Source organism: Mycteria americana, chromosome 3, assembly GCF_035582795.1.
Source record: "Mycteria americana isolate JAX WOST 10 ecotype Jacksonville Zoo and Gardens chromosome 3, USCA_MyAme_1.0, whole genome shotgun sequence".
NCBI classification, from domain to species: Eukaryota; Metazoa; Chordata; class Aves; order Ciconiiformes; family Ciconiidae; genus Mycteria; species Mycteria americana.
Window position 1 is genome coordinate 109,099,399 of NC_134367.1, and position 12,218 is coordinate 109,111,616.

Sequence of the window (12,218 nt, forward strand, 5' to 3'; positions counted from 1 at the left end):
CGAGGCCCACGGCCTGCCCGCCCCGGTGAGGGGGCGAGCGGAGTGGCTCGGCTCGGCCCCCTCACGGCCGCGGGGGCCTGAGAACGGATGCGAGTGTGGAGGGGAGGAGAAGCTCGGGGAGGGAGAGTGGGGATGAAAGGCCGCGGTCGCCATCGCGGCGGCGGGGGCCGCCTCAGGCCCCCTGCGCCACACAGGCCCCATCGCCGAGCGGTAAACAAAACCGGGGGTTTTGTATACGGAAAATACGTATCTCCTACACTAACCGAACGACTGCCTGTGCTCCTGGCAGCCGTGCACCCAACGAGGCTGAAATGTGGTAAAAACACCCTGTCTCCAAAAGAAAAAGGGCAAAAGAGCCTCGATGTGTGGTTAACGCTGTCCTGTTGAGGCAACTTTTCCAGAAAGGACATTCAAGTTACTGGCAGATTTTGAAATCGGGAAGGCTAAGCAATACTTCAGCAGGCAAAAGAAAAGCAGGTTGTGAAAAAGCTAACGAGTCGTCATGCGCAGTGAGTTTTAATGTAAAATAAGTTGTTTCAAGTGTTTGGATCTTAAAAACGATTAAGTTCTTTAAGCATGAAATACAGACGTGTTTGTGTTTGTATAGTCTTTATGGACCTCCCAGACTGTCTGAATTCGGACATGTGCTGACAAGTCATATTCCGGCCTAATAAGGCTTCCCAAATCAAGAAAAATTCCTGAAAGACAAGACTACCATTTTCCATTACAGAAAACGCACAGACACAGCAAAAATCTCAGATTAAAAAAAACCCTAACAACAATATCACCACAAAACAAAAAAACACCCAAAAACCACAACCAAAAAACAGACAGACATAAAGAGGCCCTATGGTAACCATGGGCTTAACTTGTCTGAGATTTACAGTTATTTGGTTGCTCACAAATTTGTGATTTTTTTTTTTAAGTTTCTTGCTATAATGCTTGAATTCAGACTAGAATTCAGACAGACTTGAATTCAGGCAAGCTTTTTACCTAAGTAAATGAATGCAGGAAATGGGCCTTCGTATGCGGATTATTTAAAAATATATATTTTGCTATTTATTTTGCCTAGTTTGGCCTTGAACTTCTTAATTTTCCCAAGCAATTTTTTTTTTTTTTACTTTATTTGGTATCCCCCCTTTTTTTATACCAAATAGGTCAGGTCGTATTTTCTTATGCGTTTATTATATTTTTCACTACATGATGCAATGAGGCATTTAAATGAGATTAAAAGTTACTCAGTCAAACCAGAGTCATGTTTAAGCACAGATTTAAATAAATGCAGTCAGAATACATTTGTTCTTTAGTTGTGTTAAGGCAATCAGCTTTTATCTGAAAGACATTTGATAACTTACTATGCAAAAGAATGCAACTGAAGCTTCATTTCTGGCTTCAGATAATGAATGTTTTTGATTCCAGCTAAGATTTTTGCTTTATTACTATTGCACAGTTTACAATTATAATGTTAAGAACTGTTTTCGGTAGATGTGTTAATTACAGCAACTAATGCTTGGAATGAGCCTGTTTCATTCTGTTGGCAACAGAGGCCTACAATTAATATGCTTAAATATGAAGGTTTTCAGTTGTAATCTCATTTAGAGAATACACATGCCTTCAGAGTAATGGTTTGGGTTTGGGATTGTTTATTGAACCTGGATTAGAAAGCTATTGGGCCATTAAGAACTGTTTATTGCAATTCTGCCAGTGAACCTGTTGATAATTGGTATACATTTGAGACATTATTTTGGAAGTATTTATGGGACCATCACGGGTCAACTATTAAATGGGACAAATGTGAAATCCAGTCAGACTATCACCATCAAAATATTACCTGTGCACTGCTGCAAGTTACGTTTTCAGTGTTTGTATAAAGGACTTGGAAGTACAGAAATTTGCCAATCTACACCTAAAGCATCTCAATCCCACAACATAAAACTGAGAAAAGAATTCTCTAGGCTTTCATTTTAATGATAAATATTAAGCACTACAATATCACGTCTACCTGAGAACACTACGACAGCTGTGTCCCCGTAGATGTTGATCCTTCAAAATTCAACCCTCAGTTCTCCTTTTGATTTCAGTAAGAAGTGTAAGAGGGTTCTGGTGCTGGAGCTGGTCCCACCAAGGCTGCCTGGCACCTTCCCTTCTCTGATTCCTGTCTCTGAAATACTCTTCAGCCGGAGGTAGAAAGAGGGGCAGGGGTTTGGGAAGAAGCCATTCAAAAAGCACTGGGCAGTGGGTGTTAACTGTGACAAGGCTCAGGAGAATGGTGGAAAACAATGCTGATAACCAGAAATGGGATTATTTTACTCTCTTCCAGCAAGGGCCAGGAAAAATTGCTTCAGATGTAAGTTATGATTCTCAAGTCTCCTCAGGACACACACTTAGCAGTAAAAACTGCTTGAGTTTAAGAGAAAACGTAAAATAGCTGGCTATGTAGAAAATTAATATGAAGAATATTATCAGTACTCCGTAAAATCTGAGTGTTGTCAAAGTGGAATTGAGATTTTCTGCAGGACTGAAGTCTGAAATAGCTCTAATTAACAGCGAGGAAGGCTTCTATAGGTTATGTGTACTTGCATGGTGTTATATACTTAAGTAGTCCCGGTAAGTTCAGTTGTACTGACTGGCCCTGGGAGCTGGCTGGCTTTACAGAGGACCTCTCTCCAAATGATGAACCCCTCTAAGACTGGAGGCACTGAATTTAGTATCCCAAGATATTAAGTTATCTGTAATTTAATAAAAGATACTTAAAAAAATACTGGGATATTAACTCTAGTTAATATCCCAAGACTTACAGTTCAGCATTGGTGACCATTGAAGTCCCCTGAATGGTTAGTAACCAGGTTATTGCTGCCTGTGATATTATGAATTACTGGTATTACTGTGTGTACTGATATTTAAGCTAATACATCTGGAGACTCTGTATGCTGTATGCATACAACTGTATGCTTTCTCAATGCCATATGAAAATTCAGGTCTCACAGTAGAGCCCTCAGGTAAGTCAAGTCTATGGAACTAAATTCAGGTTATGTCCAACCTGTGTTCTTTTAATTAATGATCTGTAAACACTTCCTGAAACATTAAATTTTAGTATAAATCCTTTGACATATGTTTTTCATTGTTACATACTAATGTTTGCATATTCAATGTCTATGTTGCATTTTTTCACTTCCTATTTTTCATTTTACGTGAAAATGTTTGTGGCTGAGAAGTAAAATAAATCCCATCTCAGAAGTGTTCTCATTCCAATAGAGTTTAAAGACCAAAAAATTAACTTAACTTTCATTGGCCAGGCAAATAAAGTTCTTACATTCATTTTTACATTGTTTCTGTCCATCTACTTATCTCTTTTAATGTAATAAGATGCAGATTTTGATTTTTTGAAATATAAATATTAAAAAAAGACAATTCTGTTACTAGTACCTGTCTTTCACAGCATTAAACCCACTTTAAATTCACCAAACCACTTAGGCAGCATTAAGGGAAAAGTATACAAATATTTCCAATATTCAGGAAATACAACCTTAACACGCTGCAGCAATAAGAGCTGACCATGAACTCCCCTAAATTTGTTTAGCTCTGAAATACTTACAGCATTTCTGGTCAAAGTTGATCTTTTTCAGTCCCACAGCTAGATCTAACAGCCTAGCTGTCCAAGGAACTCCCATGAATCCGTACCATACCTAGCCATCTCTGTGCTTAAGGCAAGTATTATTGTTACTTTGGGGTTATTTTACCATTATTTTTTTTTAAAGGTGCTGTAAAAAGGTTGCAAAAACGAGTCCTCCTATAAAGTTGCCCACCCAAGAAGGCTGAGAAATGCTATGATAAATGGCTTTAGCAGAGGCTTCGGAGATGGGTGGGGTAATCAGCTTCTATTTCCTCTCCTGATTAGCCCTTTGCTTCTGTCGAAGAAAACACCCGTAAGACTCATAGTAAGGTGGGGTTTTTTATAGTCTGTTAAAAAAACTCATGTATTTATATATATGTGTGTTATATGCATATACTATATAGACTATAGTATATATATACACACACTACATGCTTTCTCTTTCTCCTTCTCTCTAGTATTATGTATGATCAAAGCATCCTAGCCTGTCTAGTGAAAATACCTCTACTGTTTGCATGAGAAGGAGAAATCTCCTAGCTGGCAGCTGTCTTCACGACACACGCAGCTAAGCAGTTGCCTGCTGTAGCCAAGTAGACAGTGATGCACACATGCGTTGTCTATTTTTGATCACAAAGCATAACCTGGGAGAAAAGACAGACAGAATTCTGCACATTGACAAAAAAACATCTCCCCTCTGCGTCTCAAACTGCCAATGAAAAACTAAGGACAATCCAGTTTTTAAAGCTGTTGTGAAGATTACAGAATGTGAGTGCGCTCAGGCACTTTGGGGATTGTTTTGATTTGTATATGTAATTTTATTCATATTTTTTCAGTGATAGAATGGTTCTTAAAAAAGGAGCAGGAGATTTGGGATTAACCTCTGAATTTTATTGAACTAAACCAATAGAGGTTTTGTTTTTATGGACCTCAGTAAGGCAGGGATTCCACCCTTGACCATAGAAGAAGTTTCTCATTATATATTAATTTATGATGCATAGAATTGGAACTTAAAACTCCCTATAAAGGAACAGTTTGCTAACAAACGGTACAGCTCTGGGTAAATTAAGTTGAACACTTGCATTCTGGGAATTTTTGCAAAATGTTTATCTTTAGAAACAGCTTTAAAAAAATGCCCAAGGCTATCAAGCGTGCTGGGCTCAGCAATAAGGAGAGGGATACAGATACATGCACGCTGACTTCAGTTCTTCAAACAGGAGGAGGAGAAAAAAACACATTGAAACTTTGATCTCCACAATAGTGCAACAAGCTTCCTTTCTGTATTGTATGTGAATTTATAAATAAGACTCATTATTGACTAAGGGAAGTTGATGCAATTCTCCAAGCAATGGGTCTTGAGATAAGAGTTTCGGCTATTGCATCTTCTGCTGGGCCGCTTACCTTCCCATTTTTGCAGCACGACTGTTAAATTACTCTAGCAGTAAGCCCTTGAAACAGTCAATTTTCTGAAGGCTTATGGAAAACAGACTACAGTATTTGCAAGTATTTGTAAGATGTGTCAGAGGTATGTGCATTAAAGAATTGTAAAAGTTTAAACAGAAAGTGGTTTTAATTCTAGAGAAAGATGATTGAAAACTTTATTACTTTAAAATACAAAGAAAAGACACTCTTGCCTCCCAGGCACCTCCTGAGTCACAACAAGCTTCACAGAAGGCTTCTGGCTTTTGAACCAGTATTCTCTAGTCTTCAGAAAGAGGTCACAGAGCAGAGAGTGACTTCAGCTGACGCTGCAGCCATCTGGGATCTCCGCAGGATGGGAGGGACAGAACATACCTTCTCCTGGTTCCTGTGTGACAACCTGCCCTGGATGAAGGGAGAAATTTGGCCTCGATCCCCATTTATAGCACATGAACAATGTTACATCCCTAAACCATGAAGGCACCCTGGTGCCTGGAAAAAAACAACCACAAACGTTGGCAAACGCAAAACAGACAGAACCCAAAACCTTTGAAGTGATAACCCAAACAAGTACACATGTATATGTGTGTGTGTGTGCGTGCGTATATATATGCATATGTATAAAGAGTGAACAAAAATGTTAGCTCTCCAGCCTTACTTTTGGAGCCAATTCATGATTTTTATGCCTGTAGCTGGCAGTATGCACAGCTCCCTGCAGTTGCTGAAACGAGCATTTAAGAGGCTTTGTAATAGGAGCTGAAGAGAGCAACACGCTCTTTGTCCGGAGCGAACAAGCGGCGCAGCTTCTGGTGCTCCGCCAGGCAGGGATCAGCAGCGAGGCTGCAGACTGGGCCAGGCCAGCAGCGTGCGAGGCACTGCAGCAAGGTGGAATACTGCACCCAAGGCCAGTTTTCAAAATTGTATTAAATCACTGTAATGATTTTAATTGAATTTAAAAAAAGGAAAGCACTGTACTTCTGGGAGGAAATATTTGAAGAAAATAATTTGGGTAAAATTGGGCAAATATTTGTAACAAATATTTCTAGCAATGGGATATGTAGAAAAGATGGTAAGTTTCTTACCAGAGTACAGACACCAAAGAAATTTTTATTTAACATGGTGCTCATATTCAGTCTCTTGTATGTGGTGCTACTGCTATCCTCACGCCTCTCATCTTCTTATTCTAGAAAATAAAAATAATTACTGAAACATGCAGGCCCAAACCAGAAGCGATAAATGAAGAAATCAGCTTGATGCGTCTCGCAAAAGATGAGCTCACATACCTCAGCTTTAGGATCTAGTATTGCTGCATATCTACTCTCAATTAAATTGACTTCTTCTCTGATTAAACCTGTTCAACTAGTCCTGTTTATTTATTTTGTTTAAATACAGTAATTTAAATGTTAATGAACTCTTTGAACTTCAACAGCTATATTTCTGCTAACAAGTTAGAATATATACATGCACTTATTTTTTCCCACTGTGTTTTCTTAAATGGAGGCTTTAAACAGATGCTAGCAAGAAACAAACAAAAACTGGAAGATTCATTCAAGTGCGGCCACCAAAACTGTAAATCCTGCACATGACATTTGGACTGGGTTCACATTATTGTTTTAGTATCTGCCACTGAAACTGCCCAATAGAGCTGGACAAAAGAAAAGATTTCTAAAATCCAAACTAGCATACCTGCATCAAGTTACACAATTTAATAAATACTAGTAATAAGTAAGTATTAGAGCAGAGCTTCAATGTGTGTGTGTGATCCTTCCTAGGCATTTTTCATCACTCAACTTTTAAAATTCTTGTTGCAAAACATAGCCACATAAAGTTAGTTTCATTAGAAGCAATTTCAGGTAAATTAATTGGAACCCTTCAGGGCAGAATTTGCCTGTACAAGCCTACGCCTCCCTCATTTCCATACATCTTTCTTTCCTTCCCTACATTTTAAAGTCTATGTATCTGTACTCTGGCCATCACTTAATACATGGCCCGCTTACAACACAACAACAACTTGATCTCCAAATTCTTGATTAAGCTGTGAGCAGCAAACACCTGGAACAGAAGAGCTGAAAGACAATATTGATGTGAAAAGTTTCAGTGAGCCAGTACCTGGAGCCAGATAAGAGGCAAAGATAGTTGCGTACTTCAGAGTCTTCTGTATTTCTCTGTCTCTCTCCCCCATTTCTCTCCAGTTCTCCCATTTGCAAGGCAGGATGAGCTTAGCCCCAAACACAAGTTATGGGAAGCAGAGGCTACTGTCAGACTTCTCATTTAATTAAAGGAGAAAGGATAATTAGGATGGTTTCTAGGCTAAGCTATACTAAAAACCGCATTCATAATTCTGGCACTGGGCGGACTGCCAGTTTTCAGACTCTTCTTTGTTATGCTAAATATTAAATGCAGAATCGTCCCTGGCTGTTAATGCGATAGTCATCTGTTCCCGCCGTGGATACATCTGTAATTTTCAAGTTTCAGATAGCAGTCGCAGGCATTCCCAAGCAATAAATGGGTCAGTGTTCTGAAACGCGTGACTCAGATATTTAAAAAAAAAAAAAAAGTAGTATTTCTGTTATGACCAATTCCCACACAATGTTTATTTGTTCAGCGCTACTTAACCACACACACACAAAAGGAAACTACATTTTGTTCTCAAAGAAAGCTAGCAATGCCTCAGACATCGGTACCTTGGCTCGGAGTCCCGGTAGCGCAATTCAGGCAGCTCACAAATGTTTTTCCCAGCCCGTGCAGGGCTGAGCAGTCCCAGAGAGCTTTGATGAGGTTTTGAAGGCCAGAATTAGACCGCTGTGCACACAATGCAGCTGGCATTTTCGTGGGCAGTAGGTGGCAGGATTCTGGTTTGAGATTCATCGTTGTTAAATACAGCGTCAAATACAAAAAAACAAAGATGGAAGTACCTGGTATTGAACTGCATGAAGTCGCTTCCCCTCTGCCAGGTAGGACGGTCTCGCTGCCAGAGCAAGCCCTTACTTCGCTTGGCCAGAAATGCACCTCGGTGATAACCTGACCCGAAAGCACCCTCCCGTGCACAAAAACAAAGACGCTTCCTGCTCCTACGTGCTTTGCCTTTATGCCAACAGGCAACATGACTCACTCTATTTACTTTTAAAGTGTACTTTCCCTTCAAAACGACTCTGGCTGACCTGGCCCGGATGGATCCCTCCCACTACGACAGCCAGAGCCGCGGTGGTGCACAAGCCCACGTGCTGGAAGACTCACAGATCTTAGCAGTGCATAAAACCAGGCTGGGCTGGACTCATTTTCCTTTTTACTCTGTTTCTCTAAGGTGAAGCTGCTGTTGTGTGGATCGGAGGTTATTCCCGTAAAGCATTGGCATTGCTCATCTTACACACACACACTCCTGATGAAAGCAAGCGGCACATGGCAGGAGGACCTCGCAGTGCAAAGGCGATTGGGGAACCGAGTCTGAAAAACACACCGCAATCTAAAAAATACCCGATTCGCTCTCTTACTTCTCTGTTTCTTTCCTCTCTGCTATATATAAAAGCATTACCCGGAGCACGCTTCCCCCAGTTACGACCTTTGCCGACATTGCGCCGGCCTTTTGGTGAAGCTGTGGTGGCACAGGGCAGCTGGCTGCAAAGGGATTTCCTGGGCTAGCTGAGTTCAGGCTCCGTGGAGGTGCAGCATCCGCCCCATGTTCGCCTGCCACTTCGGTGCTGAGACACCGCGTCAGCTTTCCCCTGAGAGAGGGAGAAAAAAATAAAACCCAGATGGACTCACGGAGCAGCTACTGATGGCCAGAAAAGCTGAGGCTGCTTTTGCAAGCTGAAGCAGGTAGGCTCTAGGCAAGGCTAAACAGAAATCAGGAGATCATCACTGCATCCTCAAGCCTTGCTTGAAAGCTGGAGTTTTAAAGCATTTTCAAGTTTGAAGGAGACCTTTTTTTTTTCCTGTGCAAACAGAAGGGGATAAACCACCATCAGCTGACATGAAAATATATTTTTCCAGTAGTCCTGGTGGCTCACATAGGCTTGGGTGGCAAAAAAGTTCCTGTTCAAGGTATCTGGAAACACCTTACAACGTTCAGGCCACTAAAGCTGGTTTGTAGACAGCTATTGAATCAGCCTCGCTCACAGTCCCACCTTCCCCCTGCAGCCCTCACTTTGAAAATGTCAAATTCATAAATGCACAAAATCTGGGAGCCTTCTCGTATTGCTTCAAAAGAAATCCTCAGGGAAAGGCCTTTCTCTAATGCTTTCTTACCTACGTATTTACAGTTCAGTGAAGAAACTGTACAGGTCACCCAAACCATGAACTTCGCCGATCACACTGCTGCTCTAGCGTTCGCTTGAAATCGAGTTTTGCTTTCAAGTTCAAGATGAGACAATTTTCTCTTCCTGCACGCAGCTGCCAACCGCTTCTTGAGCCTTCTCAAGCGCGGTACGCTTCCTTCGCTGGGAGAGGGGAATTTTCGCTTTTCAAAGCACCAAGCCCCTCTCCGCACCCCAGTCTATCCCCTGGTTACCGTATACAACCTCTGAGAAGACCAAAAAAAAAGTGAAATGCTAACTTGTTTGGCCCCTTTGTATTTATTCGGTTGCTTTGTTCATTAACTGTACGTGTCTCAACCTTCCTTTCCTCCCCAGAGCAGGCAGGAGTTAACGTTAGCACTTAACTGCAAAAGGGAGCCCAGCTTCTGCTTTGCTTCCCTCCTCACTCCCCCGTTCTGAATAAATCAGCACCAGTGATTGCCACTGACTGTCCTTTGCAAAATGAGCGCCCTGCTAGCCTTTAGAGACTTATGCCTTCTTATCTTTTTTCTTTGACTTTATTTTTATTAGCCCGGTAGCGCTGCGCTGCGCTGTTTCGGCTTTGCAATACCGCTTTCATGTGCATGCAAATAGACAAGGTATCACAGCTCCCGGAGAGCCAGGGAGGAACTGAGTCATACCTTGAGAGAAGTCTTCTTTAACTCAATAGTTAACCAATGATGCTGAGCGAATCAGAGATTACAGGCTTATAAACATGTAAGAAACTGTGTTTATAAATACGTAAGAAATCTAAAAGTGCAAATTTATGTAATTATATAGGCTATAGATGGCACATAACCCACAACGTATAATTAATAACTACACAATTATGCACAAGTATATAATTTATAATGATGGCATTTATAATATAAAACCCCGTTTATTATATATATGTAATATAAACACTTCAGAAATTTTATAATAAAAATTGTACTTGGTAAAGCCAGCTGTGAGCTTTCTCTGCAATTCTGGAAAGTACTTTTTACTTGAAATCTACACAACGCAGTTAAAATCTCGTTTATAGCTTCAGCACATTCAACGTGTAAAAATTTTGCCTATAAGCAAGCATTTCCAGAAGCAGCGTGTCTGGGCCTTATTGTTTTGCTCCTCGGACAGGAAAAGTATTGTATCGCGGGCATCCTCAGCAGCTGCCCTAGCGAGGGCGATTCGGAGATACGGGCTTCAGGAGTCCTGCTTGTCACAGTAATTTCTCCTAAGCTGCTGCAATTTACCCGATTTGAGAACGTGCCATAGCGCAAGTGTAAAACAGAACACAAAAAGAAAGGAAAAAAAAAAAGAAAGAAAAATAAAAAGAAAGAAAAAAAATACAAAGAAAGAAAAAAGAAAGAAAGAAAGAAAGAAAAGCACTTCAAGCTTTTCATTTTTAAGCGGTGTTCTTCATTTTGTTACTTGGCACATTTCTTTGCACCTCTCTTTATCACATTGCAAAGCAGCCAAACTTGCCTAACATCTACGCTCGTGGCAGAGGAGCAGAGCTGAGCTTTGAGGTTGTGCTCTGGGTCGGTGTAGCTTCACGTGGGGAGGAAAACAAACCCTCAGCCCTTTCTGGTAACTACATTCCATCCTCAGGGCGTAAGTGCTTGGCTGCAGAGGAGAGCAGGGGACATGGGGAGGGAAGGAGCAGCACTGTGCCGTTCCCAGAGCCGCATCACCGCAGCGACGCCACAAACTTGTTTTCCTACACCTCAAGTATCGAGGGGCTTTGATTTGGGAGCATCCGTGTGGGGCCTGGAAGCCCCACAAGTTAAAAGAGATTTTTTTTTTTAATGCGACCTGTTACCTCTCAGTAGAAACGCCATTTTTAGAATCACAGAAACCACAGACACCACTGTCATGGTGAGCTGCCTCTGGTCTTCATCTTATGGTCTCAGGTGCTGGTTTACTGCAGGACCGTACAGATGGGGGAGAAGATAGTACAGGGCAGGGAGGAGAAATTCTACAGTGAATTACATACATCTTTTGCACAAAATACAGCTAGTTTATTCACAGCTGTAGTACTCTTACAGTCTGTGTGCTTGCTCTGTGGTATATACGATACAGAACAAAATAATACTTTTAAAATGGTAGGGGCAAAATTAACAAATACACAGAACATTAAGGAAGAATCTTTTTGTGGGAACTAGAACTAGAGCTTTACCTAAACCGACGGAAGCTGGAATCCTGCCTATCATGCTGACAAGAAACATGGGAGCATTTACCATATCTGAGAGGACACCAAGGCTGTGGACTACTCCGCGCCTCGCTGGTATTACCATAATTGCACGTTCCTTTGGAGTATGTATTTCAGCTGCTGTAGTTTATGCATGATTATTACTGAGCTGGATACCAACAGCCCCCTCGCCTGTCTGCTTTACGTGCTTACGCTGAAGTCCTGCCTTGGTGACTGGCTCCCTGTGGACGTTAGCTACTACAGGCTGGGGGCTTACTTTAGGGAGGAACAGCCCACGCAGTGTTCACAGCACAAAAGAAAAAGGCATACAGAAGTCATCCTGGTTTCTTCCCTTTCCTTCATTCCACGTCACTCCTCTCAGCTGTCTCATCCTTCTCTACTGAAGCCCTCTGAAAGATGATGGATGATGCAGAGCGCTCGCACGTGCGGCCATCCCGTCTACGTGAGCACATCGCTGTGCTCCTTCCCAAAAGGACGTCGGGTAGCAAGCAACGACAACCAAGTCCCCTCCGCGGTTTTCAGCCCAACCAAACGCGAGGACTCTGCACGACCCAGGTTGTTACGGGGCTTTCACTAGAGCAAGGGGAGCGGTTTGCAAGCCCAAACTGTTGGCTCTGAGCTGGGGACACACTGGGCACGGGGGAAGATGTTGGGATCCAGCTGGGCAGGCATCTGCCCACCGCCGCAGCCAGCTCTTCCTCTCCTG

At 41.9% G+C, this 12,218-nt stretch overlaps 2 long non-coding RNA genes across 2 annotated transcripts; one reads left to right on the forward strand and one right to left on the reverse strand.

Annotated features, from left to right (window-relative positions):
- The first annotated feature begins 6 nt into the window (after window positions 1–6).
- On the forward strand, window positions 7–4,378 carry LOC142407245 (uncharacterized). The gene is made up of 2 exons (XR_012774855.1): window positions 7–509; window positions 3,627–4,378. It is a non-coding gene; the product is annotated as an uncharacterized LOC142407245 (long non-coding RNA).
- An 885-nt stretch (window positions 4,379–5,263) lies between these two features.
- LOC142407246 (uncharacterized) lies at window positions 5,264–8,796 on the reverse strand. Its single transcript, XR_012774856.1, has 3 exons — window positions 7,945–8,796; window positions 6,112–6,212; window positions 5,264–5,434 (listed from the first exon to the last, which is right to left on the reverse strand). It is a non-coding gene; the product is annotated as an uncharacterized LOC142407246 (long non-coding RNA).
- Window positions 8,797–12,218: the final 3,422 nt, after the last annotated feature.